The sequence below is a fragment of the Natator depressus genome, chromosome 2 (genome assembly GCF_965152275.1).
Source record: "Natator depressus isolate rNatDep1 chromosome 2, rNatDep2.hap1, whole genome shotgun sequence".
Taxonomy (NCBI): Eukaryota; Metazoa; Chordata; order Testudines; family Cheloniidae; genus Natator; species Natator depressus.
In genome coordinates, this window is record NC_134235.1 from 60,858,551 (window position 1) to 60,876,932 (window position 18,382).

Sequence of the window (18,382 nt, forward strand, 5' to 3'; positions counted from 1 at the left end):
TATAGTACAATGGACACCTATACAATTAGCATTTACCAATGGCTACCACATGGTAGTCCGAAATAGTGCAGTAATTTACAGTTCTAGTCATAGGAAATGTAAATAATTGCTGTATCTATACCCTTGGGTAATGACTATTGGTAAGTATTGACTTTTTAATGGTGACCATTACATAAAAATAAATTAGTTCTTGTAAAATACTGGAGTAGAATGTGTACTGTATGGAGACTTAAAACTTATGAGTACAGGAGAAAGGCAAGGTACTTTCAAAGTTGTTAGATAATTTATTGCGTAGGCACTTTGGTTAAATCATTTGTTAAATCAAGTCTTGAATTTACTTTTTATTATGCAAAAATATGCTCATTTTATTGTTATCTTCTTGTCCCCCTCCTACATATTTCTCTGTTACATCCATCTGTTGTCTTGTCATAAACCTGGCTTGTAAGCTATCTGGGGTCGGATCTGTCCTTTTTACTAGATATCGATAAATCACCAAGCATGATTGGGGCACTCTTCTTTGACTGGAGCCTCTTTACTTACATTACATTAGTAATCAGTAATATATTTCTTAAAAATGATCTTACAACAATTTAAAATTCTCCTGCCTTTCTCATTCAAACGGTGAACTGCAATTTCTGCTGGAAGATGTGTGGGTAAATCCTCTGTGCTCTTTTAAAAATGTCAGCCATCAGGCTTTTTCATACCAAGTCCAGTGTCCTTCCCCCCAGGGCTAATAAGTAATTCTTCAAAAGATGGCAAAAACTTCTATAATGCACTTGTGCAATTGTGCAATGCTGTTCTCAGGGACACTGAAATAGTAATAAGTTTAAATATATAAAAAACAAACCAAAACCAGCCATACAAAAAAACCTCTCTTGAAAATGCATGTATATGTGTACATATAATTAATATAAAATACACAATCAAGTACTGGTTGCAGTGTCACCCACAAAGAATTAGAAGCAAAAATGTGCTACTCACATTTTGTGTTTTCAGAGAGATTTAGTCTTTGGAATATTTTTGAATATTCAGGCAACACTTCAGCATTCCCTCTCTTCCTTTGGGTGTTGAGGAAGGCATAGTCTCCACAAACAGCTGTTCATTATGATGGCACTAAGGCCCCTCTCTGTATTTTTAGCTTTGGAATTCAGAGCTACCATTAATTGATGTATGTAGATCTATACAAACATCAAAAATAAACCATAATAAATTTGAACCTGCCCTCCAAATGTTCAAATATTTCAAAATTAACATTTAAATGACTTCCATCTATTTTGTAAAAAATTCCTCCATATTCTGTAGCCTGTTAAATGTAAGTACTTGAAAAATAAAGAAGTCATACAAGTTTCCCTGATGGAAGAAAGGATATATTTTAACAATGAAGAAAACCATATTTTTTTTCTAGCCAAGAATGTCAGAAAAACTTTTGATATTGAAATCTGAATTTACTTTTTGTTAGATAGTACTACATTAGTGCTTTTCTCTGCTAAACCGAATGGTACTCTTACTGATCATTAAGATGTTAGGAAAGTGGTGTCAAACTACTTCCCAAGCTGTCTAGCAAAAAGGAAGGATAATTTGAATAATAATATGGATGGTCCTGACCATGATACAATTTCAGAGGCTTTCTTAGGAAATATGATTAGACCTGGTTACTTATATAGTTTTGTATTTCATTTTGTTTGTGAATTGTCACTTATGATATGAATTCTAACCATTGTAGGTTGAAAAAAAAAAGTCAGTTTTGAAAACCAAAACCTGAAAAGTTTGATTATAAAAATTTCAGTTTGGGGTTTCTGGGTTTTCATAAATACTGTTTAGTTTGGTCAAAAAAAATGTTGATGAAAATATTTCACTAGCTCTAATAATGATTGCATTATGACTTTAAAAATACTCGGAATGTGGCAAATTTCCTGCTCATTGTACAACTGTACAAAAAAAAAAGAAAAGAAAAAGGAAAGCCTGGTGGCTGACCGGCTGTCTCAGGCTTTGGCCTGAAAGATCACCTCCAGCCCTACTGAATCAGGGACTTTACTAGAGTGCTGTTCTTTATCAACACAAAGCAGTGCTCCTGGAGTGCCCTAGCTCCATCTGACATAGTCTGGGACACCAAGTTCACCTGCTGCCCAAGACCCATAAATAACTTTCTGATTTTCTTCAACAAGCTAGAGGTTAATAATGTGGGGATGTTGGATTCCCTGCTGTTTTAAATAATTTCATGGAAAACTTAATGCAGTAAGACACTGGTTAGAAAGTCTATTACCCTCATTCAAACCACTGCACTTCTTTCTTATTATTTTCCACCAATTTCTTGGCCTTGTACCTCCTCTCCCTTCATTTACTGCAAATGATTCTTCAAAATGACACTCTGTGGTTGGGTGGAGACAGTACTGAAGAAAACTTAATCCCTAATCAGTGTCCTGTCAGTGCTAGTAGTAGTGTGAATTTTTCTTCCTCCTCTTGCTTGCCGGAGCCTATATACAATGCAGGAACCTAGAAATTCATTGCATTGTTGTCATTCAAACTACATTTTCTTGCCCTCTAGCCAGGCTGCTCTTGCTGCATTCTTGTGAAAGTGTCAGCCAGTGGCCTCTAACTTAACTGACCAAACAAAATGATGGTGATCCAAAATATCCCAAGCAAACAAAATCCCACGTTTTGCTTGTTTATTCCCTTTCCTGTTCTCCTCCTCTTGCACTGTTGTCCTTGTCTGTAACATCTCACCCTTCTCTATATTTTCATTTTTTTATCTAAAATGTCTTCAAGGTATTTTTTTCTTTTCTAATTTGACTTCTCCTTCTCTGTATGCTTAGCTTCAGTATGTTTCCTCATTCCCCTCCATTTACTCTCATTTGCTCCTCCCTCTCTCCTTTAGTTGTTTTAGGGAGCGATTTAGAGCCTGTTCAGCTGTTGTGGGTGTTCTAGATAGTTAGCTAGTGGGAGACTGAATTGACAAGTGTCAGTCAATGCACATGAGTTGAGATCTCAGTTGAGATTCCTGAGCTAGTCACTTGACCTGTCAGTCACTGAGGAAAGAGGTTGTTTATCTAACTCCACTGTAGGCTGAGGTACTGTGCATAATCCAGTGGAGATGTCAACGGGTACATCCATCCCTTTGGGTATGTCTATTCTACATCTGGGAGTGACACTCCAAGCCCGGGTCCACAATCGTGGGTTTGTGCTAGTGCACTAAATATAGCTGTGTAGATATTATTTTGACATTGTGACTTAGGCTGGAGCTCAGCCTCTCAACCCTAAGCATCTTATGGTGTGTCTGAGGCAAGCCCAGTATATATGATTCATAGGAATTAAATCAATGCGTTGTGCTAATATACTATTAGAACTGGTCAATTTTTTTTGTCCAAAATATTTCAAACGAAAAATGGCCTTTTTTAAAAATGAAAAGTTTCATAGACAAGCACAAATATTTTTCCTTAAATGTTCTGGTTTTTTTAAACAAAACAAAATCTTCTCAGTTTTTACTTTGTTTTTCATTTTCTCATTTTGTTTTTGTTTTCCCTCTTGCTCCCCCTTTTTTCAATGGCAAAATGGAAATGGCAGGGAGGGAATGAAAATGTTTTAAAAATGTAACTTGAATAAGATTTTTTTATTTTGGAAAAAATCAAAGTGTTCATGCCTTTCTGAAACATACCGAATGGGAAATTATGAACTTTTCAATTTTTTTTTGCAAAAAGTGATTTGCATTTTTTGACAATGTTACCATTTACTATAGTTCCACTAATACTTGATCCATTGAGGAGCTTAAGTTTGAAAGAAAATAATTGCATGTGAAGGGCTTGATCCATTGCTCATATAAACATGGCTTTGCATCAGTGTGTATCTTATACAATCTCTTACTGAGCACATGTGTGCTAGTGCAGCTGATTTTACAAGATGGAATCATAGACATGTATGGCTGGAAGGGACCACAAGAGGTCCTCTAGTTAATCCCCCTGTTGCGCTGTGGCAGGAATAAGTATACCTAGATTAGCCCTGATCTAACCTCATCTCAAAAACCTCCAATGATGGGGATTCCACAACTTCCTTTGTCAATCTGTTCCAGTGCTTAGCTATCCTTATGGTTAGGAAGTTTTTTTTTTTTCTAATATCAAACCTAAATCAACCTTGCTGCATATTAAGCTGATTACTTCTTGGCCTCCTCTTGGCGGACATGGAGAACAATTGATCACCGTCTTCTTTATAACAACATTTTACATATCTGAAGACTGTTCACATGCCCCCTCAGCATTTCCTTTTCTAGGCTTCATGTGCCCAATTATTTCAATGTTGCAAGAATTATAATAACATAAGCCACTCTAAAGATTTCACTCATCACAGAAATAAATGTGTGTTTCTTAGAAATGACCCAACCTAAAAGCTGGATCAGAACACTGCTGCACTTTGGAGGAGTTTTGTAAACTGGCTCTGGACCTGAATCTAATTTTCAGAGCTGGTTCCTGGTGGTAAAATCCAATCACTCCTGAACCTTGGGATGTTCAGTATCCAAATCTGTATACAAAATGTGTGTTTCAAATGATATGTGAACATGTTTCTGAAGATTCATGTGAATTTTCTACAACCAAACACAGTAAAATTAATTTTGATTTCACTGATTGGGACAAGGACAAGCTAAGATATTAGTAAAATATCCTAATATATTTGGAATGACTAAAAATGTTAATTCTCTATTTGTCCCATTTTACTGTACAGTTATGAAGCTAGTAAAACACACTCTGATCAAAGCATGAAAGTTACTTGATCTAAATAAAATCTGTATGAATTCCATAAAGGTTTGAAGGCAAATGAAAAGTGGTGGGAGGGAAACATTCTCATGTGTAATCCTGGAATCTGTTTACAATTAAATGTTTTGAAAATTTTGAGGTTCTAGTTAGAGGGGTAAGCAAGAGTTGTGCCAATCTAAACAACAATTCCCAGGTGACATTCATGATAGGAAAGTGGGTGAAACTTCCCCAGAATGTTCTGCCTAAAAGCACTTTTGATTTTGCAGTTCATACAATGTACGTTAATTAGCAGCTCCGGCAGTAGAGTTGAGACTGATATATGAAGGAAGGTAAAATACTAAAAGCTGGAGACCACAGGTTTTACTTGAGACACAGCGCTACCCATGAACCATATTTTAAAATGCATTTTGAGATTTCAGCTAATAATGTGAATGACATTCAGTGAGATTGCCAAATGCTGGTAATTTACTTTCATTTTCACATTAATGTGGGCCCACCTGTGATGAATTGGAAACTAAATAAGCACATCAGTTTTAATTAGATATTTCAGAGACTGGATCTAGTTAAACAGCAACATTCATTCTTATCTATTAAACAGTCAAAGAGAATAACACAGTAAGTTTTTCTCCAAGTTCACCTTCCTTGCTTTTTTCTTAGAAAAAAAACAAACCCCATTTCTTACTGGATTTTTTAAAATGAGATTACTTAAACTGGTATACACATACATAACATAAGGTTAATACCATATGTATCACCTACTTGTCTAAATTAATTATTTTTCCAAAGTAAGAGAGAGAAATTTTGCTATCTGCCACAAAACAAAATCATTCAAAAACCCAATGCAGTTTGCATGAATTTTCACTTGAGGCTTCACAAAATGGTGATTTATTTCCATCGGATCTTACCTTTCCACTATGCCTTTGGGATCCAAAACTAGTACTGTGTGTACCAACTAGAACGCTATTCTTGTATATCAGTCATGCTGTGTCACTATTTTCCAGAGGAAAAAAATGTTTGAGAAGGGAGTCAGACTGACAGCTCTAGAGATGGAAGGTCCTCTGTCCTTTGGATAGGTACAGCATGGGCAGTGACAGCCAAAAGTTCGTCATGCAGTCCCACATGTGTACTTCAGTTTTTTCCATTGGAGGGTTTACCTCTAGGAGTTAGAGGGTTCAGTCTTCATATCTGTTTAATCCATGGCATCTTGATCTTGGGTCTCTTTCATCTTCACTTGACTCTAGATCTTCTACATCTCCAGTGGGTGCCCTAAACACTGGGCTATAGAGTCAGTTTCTCTCTCTCTCTGGTCCAATGATCAATTAATTTATACAAAATGGAATAACTCCCGCAGGAAACAGAGATTACTGTAGTCTATAGAGATTGGTGATGGAACCTAGATCACTTTGAATTTTGAGGACAGTTCATATCCCCAGGTTAGAACATGCTTTTCAGTTTTAATTCTAAAACAGATTTAAATATGGTAGGGGCCTATTTTCCAGTTTAAGTTTACATAATATGCACAATACAGAAACAATTCTTTACACAGAAGCACCTTCCTTGGTGACTGCCTAGTCCCTAGTGATGCTCCTTAATGGAGAGTTGCCATTTTATCAGAACTTTCCCAGAATGCCTTTCTATGGCTAGCCCTTTAAATTTAGCAAACATACCTAAAGTGGCCATTCTGTAACTGGCTACTGCTTGTTGCCTCTCCCTCTTTTCTTGTTGATAAGTACTCTTACCTTTTGTTACATTTCCCTTTTCTCATTCCTCAGGACATGACGCATTCTCATAGTTCAGATGTCAAAAATATCAGATTTTAAGAATGAGCCCAATCTCACAAGATTTCTGCAAACTCTTGAAGGTGCTCAAGAGATTTTTGAATCAGGGGCCTTGAAATCGTAGCCATAATTCAGTTCCTAACCTAACCCAAATCCAAGTCAGCACACTGCCTCATCCCGTTTCTAACAGAAGGGCCCCTGCACTGTTTTTGTCCCCTGCTAGTTGTCCTCCAGTTAAACAGATTTTCTATGTCTCAAAGTGCCAACAATGTGGTTAGTGACGGAGCATACAATGCACTGCCTTTTCTTCCCCCATCAAAACCACATTTTCCTGCTGGCGTTTTAGCAATGCTGGGAACTGACTGTGTGTTCCTATGTGCTATGTGGATTAATAATGCTGAGCCAGGTGTGTGTTGGTTCAATGGTCTCAGTCCAAGAATCTGGGCAAAAGTTACATCACAGGGGAATGGGGATTTATTGAGCTTGATAATACCACAAATGAGAAGGAGAAACTTGGAATCAGAGGTTTTAGACATTTTCCTATAACCTGTGCATCCCAAACCAAAATCAGTGGGTTTGATAAAGCCAAATGTGACAACAGCCCATCTCTAGTTTAAGCTGTTCTTGGGCTGCAAAGCTGCTACTTTCACAAAAGGCAAAAATGCAGTTTAAAAAAAATCATCTTGATCCTAGCTTTCTATACTGTCCAGCACATCTAGTAAACCCTTTAAAAGTGTGGATGCATGTCAGCCTTTTTGGTATCTAAGACATCCAATCCGTCCTTGGCAGAATATGATTTTTTAAAAAAATCTTTCTTTAAAAAACAACTGTGGTTTCCTTTTAAAGTTGGTTAATGTAGAGAGTGCACATCATGAAAGAGGAAGTGTGCATTGAACATAGCATAGCAGACAAGAACACCCAGGTCCTAGTCACTCCCAGCTTTGCCACTGTATTGCAATGTGTCCTTGGATAGTCTGATTTTCAGAGGGTCTGATCCCTTGCAACACCAGTTGAAGTCAATGGGCATTTTAGAAGCTCAGGCTTTTAATCCCTCTACTTCCATTTCCCAATCAGTAAAATGGGGAAAATAATATTTAGCTGCCTCAGTGGGTGTTGCGATTAAAGTTGGTGTACAAAGCAATTTGACTATTTAGTGCTTTACAATAGAGTAAGTGTTCAGTAAGGACTAAGACATTCACAGAGTTTAATAGAACTGGGTTTCTAGCGATTCAGATAAATTGCTTTACAAACAAGGCAGAAATTTTCAGGGCAGATCTCATTCAGAATGTACAAAGAGGAACAAATGGGTTAAATACTCTATGTCGATGTTGACTCATCATGTAACAAAACCTGCTAGAGCTGGTTAATGATGTGTCTGATACTTTAGCAAGTGACATAATGTTGAAACTTGGAATCAAAGCTGTCAGGAAATTGCTCTTCACTCAGACACAAAATAATCAATATGAAAACCTGTTGAAATCCCCCTCTCCGTAGCCAAGATACTAATGGGGCAAAAGAGGGCATTGCCTCACCACAGATCTTGCTGATCCTTCTAGAAATGTGGCAGCTTTGCACAGAAGTTTATGGTTGCAAAGAAAAGCTTGAAATCATGAATCAGGTGTAAATCAATGCAGTGGCGTTTGTCTGAGTCTGCAGACAGCTTCCAGCAGAGGGAAGTACAGAAGGCTTTCAGGGAGGAAGCCACTAGACGTCATCACCACCATCGGAGCTGTGCCTGCCCTTGTTGCCCTGGAAGGTCCCACTGATACTGCTATAAGGGTATGTCTGGGATCCCAGATTGTCTTAATTCTGCTCCACATATATCAATCAAGGTTTATTGTGAGGATTAGTGTATTCTTTGATGATAGATACAGCATTACCCCTGCAATTTTAATTTAAAATAAGTGCCAAATGGTGCTTTTGGGATTCTTCTTGTTGAGTATGGAAGGGTGGGACCAAACCCACTGTCAAAGCTGAAAAACACCTTCTTGAAGTTCTTAATTCTTCTGTGGACTATCGGTGCCATTTCAAACCTCCAGGCCTGTTACAGTGTAAACTACTCTTTAGACCCCTTTCAGTCCCTCTCGAGTTACACCTCTTTGGGGCCAGGTTTCTATACCTTCCTCCTCTCTGGGTGGAACGCACTGTCCAACCACTCTGGGACTTGATCTCTGGGTGCCAACCCCAGCTTTCTCAACCATGTTAATCACCCAGGTCCAGCTCTGTTTGGTACCTTTTTCTTCAGGAGCCCATGATGTCAGCTGATTCAAGTGACTCAAAGCCAACTTTTTCAAAACAATGATCTCTTTATTTATTCACCCAAAGTTACATAGCATTTGGAGAAAAAAGGGTAAAAAAACCAACAAAAGCCCTGGCTGCACATCTCCTTACCTAAGCTTAATCTCTCTCTCCATAGCTCAGGCCGGTTCAATTTATTCCCATCTCTGGGCTGAGACAGTCACCCTGCTTGCTGTAGTCCCTGTGTCTCTCTGTCAGCTGGGGTGTCAGCCTTAGTCTGCCGACAACTCACTCAGCCCTATCCTTCCTGAGATCAGAATCTTTAAAATTTAGGATCCCCTTTGATTCTAGATTTTGATCTGGGAAGAATAAACCATGCCAGCCTGGATGGAGCCAGATAGGTAACTACTTCCCAATTTATGACCCAAACATTGGTAAAGCCATTTATCCCAGCCATTTAAATTTATGAGATTTAAAAGAAAAAAATACGACATGTAACTCTCTCATTCACCATATGCAGCATGAGATTGATAAAAGATACTACATGTAACTTTCTCATTCTCCACATGCATTCCTACATGCAGGGCAATACAAAGCAGCAAGAGAAATTTGATTATACTAGCCACTATTTTTCAGTAATATTTAATCCGAATTGAGTCCAGACACCTTTTCCTTACAGAGTAGAAACCGACATCATGTTTCCCTTTGAGATAAGATTATGTGCGGATATCACTACATTTTACCTTCTACATACTGGGCCAGATTCAGCTCTCTTAAACTGGTGAAACTGCACAAGAATCCGTTGGGAATTGTATCATTGTAACTAGGGGCAGCATTAAAATAATTAAAAAATTATAAATAATAAATTATAAAAATTATAGTTAGCTACTATTTTAAAGCTATCTGTCTAGAACTAGTTACTTTTTATATAAGTATCTTCCGTTTATTAATAGGGCAGTATCTATATATGTACATATTAAAGTGTGAATAAATCTGGTAGCACTAATGAAAGTGAGGCATAGTACTGGAAAGCACTGTGCAAATTTCCACACAGCACTACCAATATAGCCCTTGTTACCTGCAACTCCCTTGACATTCCTGTCTTGGGCTTCTCTTGATCAGAAATGGAGAATCATATCAAGTTGTGCCAAACTATGATTTGTGTGATGTATTCAAAAGACAACTAGCACATATGTTTGTTTTTTCATTTAGTGTATACAATTTTTACCGTTATTTTAACTAGGGAAGTACTACCGAGGGAACACAAAATAGAAGGAGACAAGTTGTAGATACAAATTAAGTGTTGTTAAGTCTCTGATGCTTCTTTGTAGCAGGTAAAAGGAAATGTTTAGGATTTGGTATAGGGGAACTGACTTAGGTAAACTCCCTTTCTTCCTACCACCCGAGCTCCTTTACCCAAAAGACAGCCTGACCCCAAATTTGACTATTTAGCTCTTTTGCATGACTGTGCTCTTCTGTTTTCAGCCAAGACAGAAAGCGTAAGTGCCAAAACACTGTCAGAAAGGCTGTTTCCATGGTACTTCTGGCTGGGAGCAAGGAGTACAGGATATCTCACAAGAGAGTCTGAGCTTTTTATCTGTTTTTTCCAGAACGAAGAGTTTGAGATAGTTCGAATGCTTAAACTTTTGGGTGATTCTTTAAAATCAAATCTCCCAAGTTTACCTGGGAGAGTGCAAGGTCCACGGTGTAGAGCAGGGATCTGAAAGTTTCTATTTCCATCTGTGCAGCTTGGGTAAGTCACTTGACCTGTCCCTTTCCCTATCTGTAGGACTATACTGAGCTATCGTACAGGAGTGTTATAAGGATTAATATTTGTGAAGTTCTTTGAGATGCTTCTACAAGAAGTGCCACATGGTACCAAGTGTTGTTGTTTTCCGATCTGAGCTGATAAGTATCTATTTGCTACATTGAGTACTCTGGGAATTCTGTCACGGTTGCAGTTAGCAACACGGGAAGTGCTATTGTTGGAATTTTTGAGCTAAGGTTCATGAGTCAGTGGAAGAAAGGCTAGCAGTGATCCATGATGGTGGTAGTGCAGTGGTGAGGAATTTTCAGAAATGACAAGCGTAGTTAGAGCTAGTATGTTGTTGACTGATCACTTTATTGAATGTTAAAAAAAAGATCACAAGAACTTTTTAACTCATTGATTGAATCACTGGGATCTTTAGCACAGCCTAATTTTGGAGAACTTCAATTATTTATATAAGGAAAAGCTATTGTACAGCATGCTCCTCCATTGCTTATAATTCGAAGAAAGACCCATGCCATCTTAGCAGTAAACATAGCATTCAAGGATTAAGCAGATTTTAGAACTGGCCAGAAATAATGTTCAGTTTTCATGGGAGTTGGTCATCCATTTATTTTAAAATTCATATTTCTATGGGTGAAAAAAATCTAAGGTCAAATAAAGCTAACATACATTACTTTGTGGCTATCTCAAACATTGAGAAAGAATTTTAGTTAAAAATGTTTCATATCAAAAGGAAATGCCTTTACTCTCAGCAGACGTATATCATACTCACTTTAGTACCCACTGCGCTCAGTTTTTCAATTAGAACTTTGAATCACATTCCTTGATTAGTAACAAGCAATCAATCATAATTAATTAGTTAAAATGTTCAACCGTTAAAATCATTACCATTAATTAAAATAATTATCTCTATTTTGGCTGCACTTCATTACCATTTCAGGGAAATGTGTTGCTTTAACTGTACCTTTTGGACTCAGTACAGGATTTTGGTGAATGAAATGCACACTAGAGTTTTGGTGTATAACTACAAAGAAGCTGGCTTTTGTAGTAATTTTTTTAGTTTGCTTTAAATAGACGAAGGTTACTAATATACTATTATTTTAACTAAAATGTTTATAAAATGAGCTTTATACATATATCCAAAGGTTGAAGAGATGCATCAGTAGGGGAGTGAGGTTTATTCTGAGGGATTTATGTCTCATAAGCAGGCAATTACTTTTTGTGTGCAAAATGTGTCACATACAGTTTTGATGTAATATATCTGGTATTGTTCACTGTTATGGACTCTCTTCTTGTAAATGTATATGCAGGTGAGCGCAAACTTCTGTTGAAGAATGAAGGAAAGAAGATGATCTGTCTCTATTGGACAAAGAAACTTGATTCATGAATGATTGATTCATGAATCTTAGGTCTACTCTGAGGGGGGCGCGGGTCGACCTAAGATACGCAACTTCAGCTACTAGAATAGCGTAGCTGAAGTCGATGTATCTTAGGTCGACTTACCTCGCATCCTCACGGCACGGGGTCGACTGCCACTGCTCCCCTGTTGACTCCACTTCCGCCTCACACCGCCGTGGAGTACAGGAGTCGACAGCAGAGCGATCAGGGATTGATTTATTGCATCTACACTAGACATGATAAATCAATCCCCGATAGATCGATCACGACCTGCCGATCCGGCGGATAGTGTAGACGTTAGTGTTCTAAATACCCAGTGTTAAAAAGTGTTCTGAATACCCAGGTTCAAATTTATTTGTGTAGCTTTAAGTCCAAGGGCCAAATCCCACTCCTTAAGCTGTTTGTATGGAGAGTTGTGCACCAGAGAAAGTAATGACCTATTGCTGTAGAAAAGAGGACAAAGTTTGGAGGCCTTCCATATGGAGTCTGCATCCTCCTTTCCTATCATACAGCCCTGTTCTAGGAGAGTTCCTTGGACTGCATCATGCAGGTATTTTCTGGGGAGTGAGGAGGGACAGGCTGAGAAGAAGTGAGGATGGGTTGGATCGCCAACTATGCAGATCCACTGGCCACTCTAGCTCAGTGTGCATTGGGAGAGAGGGTATTGATGAAGTTGCTGTATAGCAACCTTGGAGCAGCTACTCCACAAGTTTGAGTGGGGAAGGCTTCCTGCACTCACAAAGAAACACAGCACGCAGCTGGGCTGCTCAGTCTGCATCCTGGGTTGAGGATTTGGCGCCAAGGCCACCTAGATCTAATTTACTGGCAGTACAGCTTTCTGATATCGTTCATTGCAAAACCTATGTGTTGAGAAGATCTGTGCCCTACTGTGCTGACATGTATGTGATGCAGCTAATCAATGACAGAAGCCTGGTGATGATGTCTAGACTCTGCATGGTATCTGTTTATTGATTTGATGAGTGACAGGGACAAGGGTGCCCCCCTTTTTTTTTTTCAACGCTTACTGTGTTTTCGGGCAGATGGCTGGCCTGTGGTTAAGGCACAGCACAGGAGATGTGGGTTCTGTTTCAGGCTCTGGCACAAATCCTTTGTGCGACCTTAAACAAGTCACTTAGCAACTGGTCCAAAGCCCCCTGGATCAACGAGACTCTTTCCATTGACTTTTGAATTAGGCCCTTAACCTTTCTGTGGCTCGCTGCTCTATCTTTATAGTGAGGATAGTAATATCTACCTGCCTCATGAAGGTGTCACAGAACTAAATTCACTAATATCTGTAAAGTATTATGGGATCCCACCTGGGTAGATAGTGCTATAGAAGTGCAAAGCATTATATCACCTTTAGAAGCACTAAGATAAGTGTTAGCATTTTCCTGAAAAACCATGATTGCTTTTCACCACCTTTTTAAAGAAATACTTGTCATTTCAAGTTTTTCTAAGGAATTCAGCATCCTCTGAAGCATGCAGGGTTCGGTCTAGAAACATACCTCCATAGCTTATTCCATCTACCAGTGTGAAGGCAAAGATCAGTTTCACTGAATTGGAAATAAAGTTTTATGCATTTGAACTTTCAGACACTAAGGTAGCAGGGGTCATTCACATTGTGTTATGGGAACATGACTTAACAATGCAACTAGATGTGACATGATGTCACAAAGTGATCCTTCAGCCTGGCAAACTGGAAACAGTTTTCAGAAAGGTGAGGGTGGGGAAGAGGTTCATAGCTCTTCTTAAAGGTTGTTTTAGAAAGGTAATCTAATAAAAAAAAGAAGGTCTTACATTTAGCTATGGGTGATTAGTGTGCAAACTGGTATATAACCTCCTTTCTGGTATATCTGAACAACGCTGGATGGTTCATTTCATATCTGTGTTTGGGGAAAAAACAAAACTAAACTAAGCAGACTCTAACCCCTGGTTTTTTTTTTTAAAGGTTTGAAATAACTTGGTAAAAAATCTGAACTATCTTCATATGCACACATGCTTCCTGGTTTTGTCTGAAATCAGAAGCAGTCATACCCACATAATGCAAGACAGGATATTTTTGTATTTCCTATTTGGCTAGAACCACAAGAGGCTATTTTAGGTATAGTTTCCATCTTCAGATCTAGATCAAACAAATTCCAATCAACATCCAAGCTTCTGATCTTAACAACTCAAGCTTATCTGAACCAGCCCTCCAAACCTTGTGAGGTTCCCATCACCAACTGACCTTCACTTGTTCTGAGTTTACAGAACACTGCTTGCAAATTGAAGGATACAGAAGAGAAACGGGTAATGATCTGACATACACTTATTGTGAACTGGAGATTAGCATGAGTGGCGAAGTTCAGAGCAAATTCAGGAATGTTGGGATATCTAGTATTCTGATTTGAGCTCATCTCCTCTGTGAACATATTTGTTCATAGCATATTAAACTACACATTTCCACTGAAATATCATGTTACTCTCCCCCCTCTATTTATGCAAGAACTTCAGATTTTGGACAAAATAAGCAAAACCAAAGAAACCTTTTTAGTAATACAATTGAATATAGAAAATTGATGCTAGGTCAAACAATATTAAATATTAACTATGCTCTGAAATTATTTTTAAATATGATTTAGCCTTCTACTCTTGCCTTCCTGGTTCAGATGTTTTGCTAATCATATCTGTCCATAGGTCCATAGAAGTCCACTGTTGTGCTCACTGACACTAGCACTGTCAATCTTGTTATAGCAGGCAGAAAACCAGTATACTTTATAGTCGGCTCGTTGGAGTTGATGTAGTGGCAATAATGGAAAAAGCTACTTGAAGAATTAAAGAACTTGCTAATCAGTCTGTTAATTGAGGATATGAGCTTCATATAACACAAAAGCAAACTGTGAAGGTGACAATGGTAGACAGACTTCATCTGTTGAAGTCAGAATTAACGATGAACAAAATAAAGATCCCTTTGTGGCTGATTCTCATCCAGCTGCTCCCAACTATAAAAGAACCATTAAAGAAATCAACTCATTAGTTGGTAATTCTGTACAACTTCAAAAGGAAATCCATAAACTAACATCAATCAAATTCTGACAACATCTTCATGTTTGTAAGTTGGTGGTAAAAGCTGTTTTTGAAAAAAAAAACAAAAAAACCCAAACTCATTCTTCAGACTCAAAGAAATGGCCTTCAGGACCAGGCTTAAACTAGAGCTTTTAAAAACAGATCTATCCATAGATAGAATAGTCAAGCTGCAAATATATTCTGACATGCAAAATCTCCCCCAGTCACCCATGTCATACAGTGTCAATGGTCTGTCTGTTTCAAAGACAAAACCCCACTACATTTAAATAATCTGAATATTGTAACAAAAGCTGACAAAAAACAGTGAATTCAGAAATAAGGCTGCCACTCTGCCCTTAGCTCACTGCCATTCTGTTGGTAACTTTCCCCATTCGGGAAAGTTGCCAAACCCAGGGTGAAATAAGGAATTGTGTCAGTATTAAATCTGAATGTAATAATTTTCAGGGCTTGGTCCCTCAGCCCTTACTCATGCAACTAGCCTTACTAACAAGACCAGTCCAGCTGGCTAATGGAATGTCTAGCTGTAAATTTGTCATTTACATTTGTTTAAATGTATCTCAGTGGGATTACTTTTGTGAGTAGGGATTTCAGGATTGGGCATTTAATTTACGATTTAGTGCCTGGGATTCTATAAATTGCTGTGTTTCTCTTTCAAGGTGCTGTACACACCTTCCAGGTGTGCCCATTAATGTTTTATATAAGACTGTAATTACGTCTGTCATATTGTCTTTACATTTCCTATTGGCTTTTAAATGTAGTTAAAAAGGTAACTGAGTTGTGAAGTGAATAAGAATTTAGATTTGTGTAAAGGCTTATTGTGGTATTCTAATTTCATAACAGACTGAAATGGGGGTGGAGGTGTGTGTGTATGTATGTGTGTGTATACACACACACACACACAAATATATATATGTGTGTGCGTGTGTCTTATTAGGCTTTTTATTCTGTTTTCATTAAGTTGTACACAGTGTATTGAGCCATCTAACCATAAAGATGTTGCATATATAAAATTATTATAGTATGATGGTCCAAAAAAGCTATTCTAGTCAACAGTAGCTGTTTTTTGTTACATGTACCATTTTTTAAATCTTTCTACCATATTTTATCTTTGCCATTGTTACCATCTGTCATTCAAATCTGCATGCTGGTGTAAGTGCTGTACTCATTTTGGAAGTTTCTAGTGGGAAATTTGCAAGTTTAAGCATTTTTTCAAAACACAGATTGAAACAATAGATCACAAGGGCTACTTCTAACTGCATCACCTTGATTCTTCTTTGATGGCGTCATATTGTTTGGATGAGGGATGTGCACAGGAATGGAACCTGAGAACTCAAATGAACTACCTGTCACACTGGGCAGACTGGGATTCAGAGTCAAGTCCCTATTTGACTGTACGCTTTTGAGTCCTTTCTTCTTACTTTTTACAGTGATCAGGATTACTAGGGGGAGAAGTAGGCGTTCTCTAGCACCCCCTCAGTGTGGTCTTTGGGAAGATGTTAAATTTTACTTTTCACTTGTACTGTCCAACATAGTAGTGGAGGGTCTTCTATTCTCTCAATTATTATGGCTGTTAAAATACTGCTGAGCACCCTTCCCCATAACTGAGTGGAGGGTAATATGTGTCTGCCTAAGATTGCTAGTGATCTCTGGTCAGTACACTCAGCAAGCAGATCCGTTGCCTAGTAAAAATCAGTTCAATGCTTGGGGTGCATTTTCTGGAGTAAACCCACTCATTTTGATGAGTCTCAAACAGACTCTCACTGCCTCTAATTCCAAATGTCACAGCCATATTTGGGGATTTGGGTATAATGACCCCAGATTTTTAAACAGTAAAACTGTTTCGTGCCATGTTGTAGGACCTGGCAATTCATGGTCCAGTCCAAGGCAAACACTTATCACTTAGTTTGAAAATTCTGAAATGCAAGGTTTTTAGTGGACTTCCTTAACTGCACTGGTTTGAATGTACTGTCATTGACTGTGCTGCTTTATAAGGGTCTGGTCCTGTCGGATGAGGCTGAGCATCAACAATTGCCACAGCACTTGAAGGCACTAAACCACTTGTGAGCTCGTGGCCTTTCGGGGGTGATGTGTACATCCCAGGAGGAATATATTAATCAAGCTTTTTCAATATTGCCCTTACCAAAGGGAAATGGTTAGAACTAGAGCTGGCTGAATTAGTAATTGTGAATAATAGTCATTGTCTGCTTATCCCCTTTTTTCTGTTTTTCTGATATCTGTGACTGTATTTATTTGGAACTGGGCTTATTTAGTCTGCAGAAGAGAGACGTGAGGGGGGATTTGATAGCAGCCTTCAACTTCCTGAAGGGGGGTTATGACATTCCCCTCTGGTGTTGTCTGGACCTGTGATCTGCTAGGCCACTCCAATCCTTGACTCTGGGAACCAGCCTTACCCTGCTCTGCTGTGAGAACCCCCACTCCTGGGCCGTTCACACACAGCCTCTGGCATGTAAGCTGCTCCTTAGATTATGCAACCGAAGGACAATAGCCAATATCTCTGGTCCCAGACACAACCTTAGGAACCTCTGTCTTGCAGGGTCCAGTTATGCCTTCTGGATGCTGCAAGCTTATGAGAGTTCATCAATTTAACAAAGAAATTGATATGTACCAGGCTTGTTATCCCAAGAGGATTCATAGATTCATGGACATTTAGATCAGAAGGAACCATTATGATCATCTAGTCTGACCTCCTGCACAACGCAGGCCACAGAATCTGACCCACCTACTCCTGCGAAAAACCTCTCACCTATGTCTGAGCTATTGAAGTCCTCAAATCGTGGTTTAAAGGCTCCAAGAGGAGTCTCTGACACACTTCAAACCAAACGTACTGCTTCAGGTAGAATAAACAAACAGATTTATTAACTACAAAGATAAATTTTAAGTGATTATAAGTCAGATTTGGTCAAATGAAATAAAAGCAAAACGTATTCTAAGCTGCTCTTAACACTTTCAATTCCTTTACAAACTTAGATGCTTCTTACCACAGGCCGGCTGGTTGCTCTTCAGCCAGGCTCTCCCCTTTGATCAGCACTTCAGTCGCTTGGTATGGTGTCTGAAGTTGTAGGTGGAAGAGAGAGAGAGAGCATGGCAAATGTCTCTCCCTTTTATCATGTCCTTTCTTCTCTCTTGGCTTTGCCCCCGCATTCAGAGTCAGATGAGCATTACCCTATCGCAGTTCCAAACTGACCAAAGGAAGGGGGCTGACTCTCTCGAGAGTCCAACAGATTTTTTTGTTGCTGCCTAGGCCAGCATCCTTTGTTCCTGTGAGGCTGGGCTGGGTTTGTCCCCTATATGCCCTGATGAGGTGTGAACTGCCTCTCAGCTCTTGGAGAGTTTTTGCCTGGGCTTATTTTAAGCCATGAGGATACATT

General features: G+C 38.7%; 1 long non-coding RNA gene across 3 annotated transcripts in view; it reads left to right on the forward strand.

The window, feature by feature from the left end:
• The first annotated feature begins 10,319 nt into the window (after nucleotides 1-10,319).
• The window catches only part of LOC141981391 (uncharacterized), a 140,668-nt gene continuing 132,605 nt past the window's right edge, over nucleotides 10,320-18,382 (forward strand). For all 3 annotated transcript variants that reach the window (XR_012637757.1, XR_012637756.1, XR_012637758.1), the window contains exon 1: nucleotides 10,320-10,511. This is a non-coding gene — a long non-coding RNA (uncharacterized LOC141981391). The remainder of the gene's footprint in view (nucleotides 10,512-18,382) is intronic.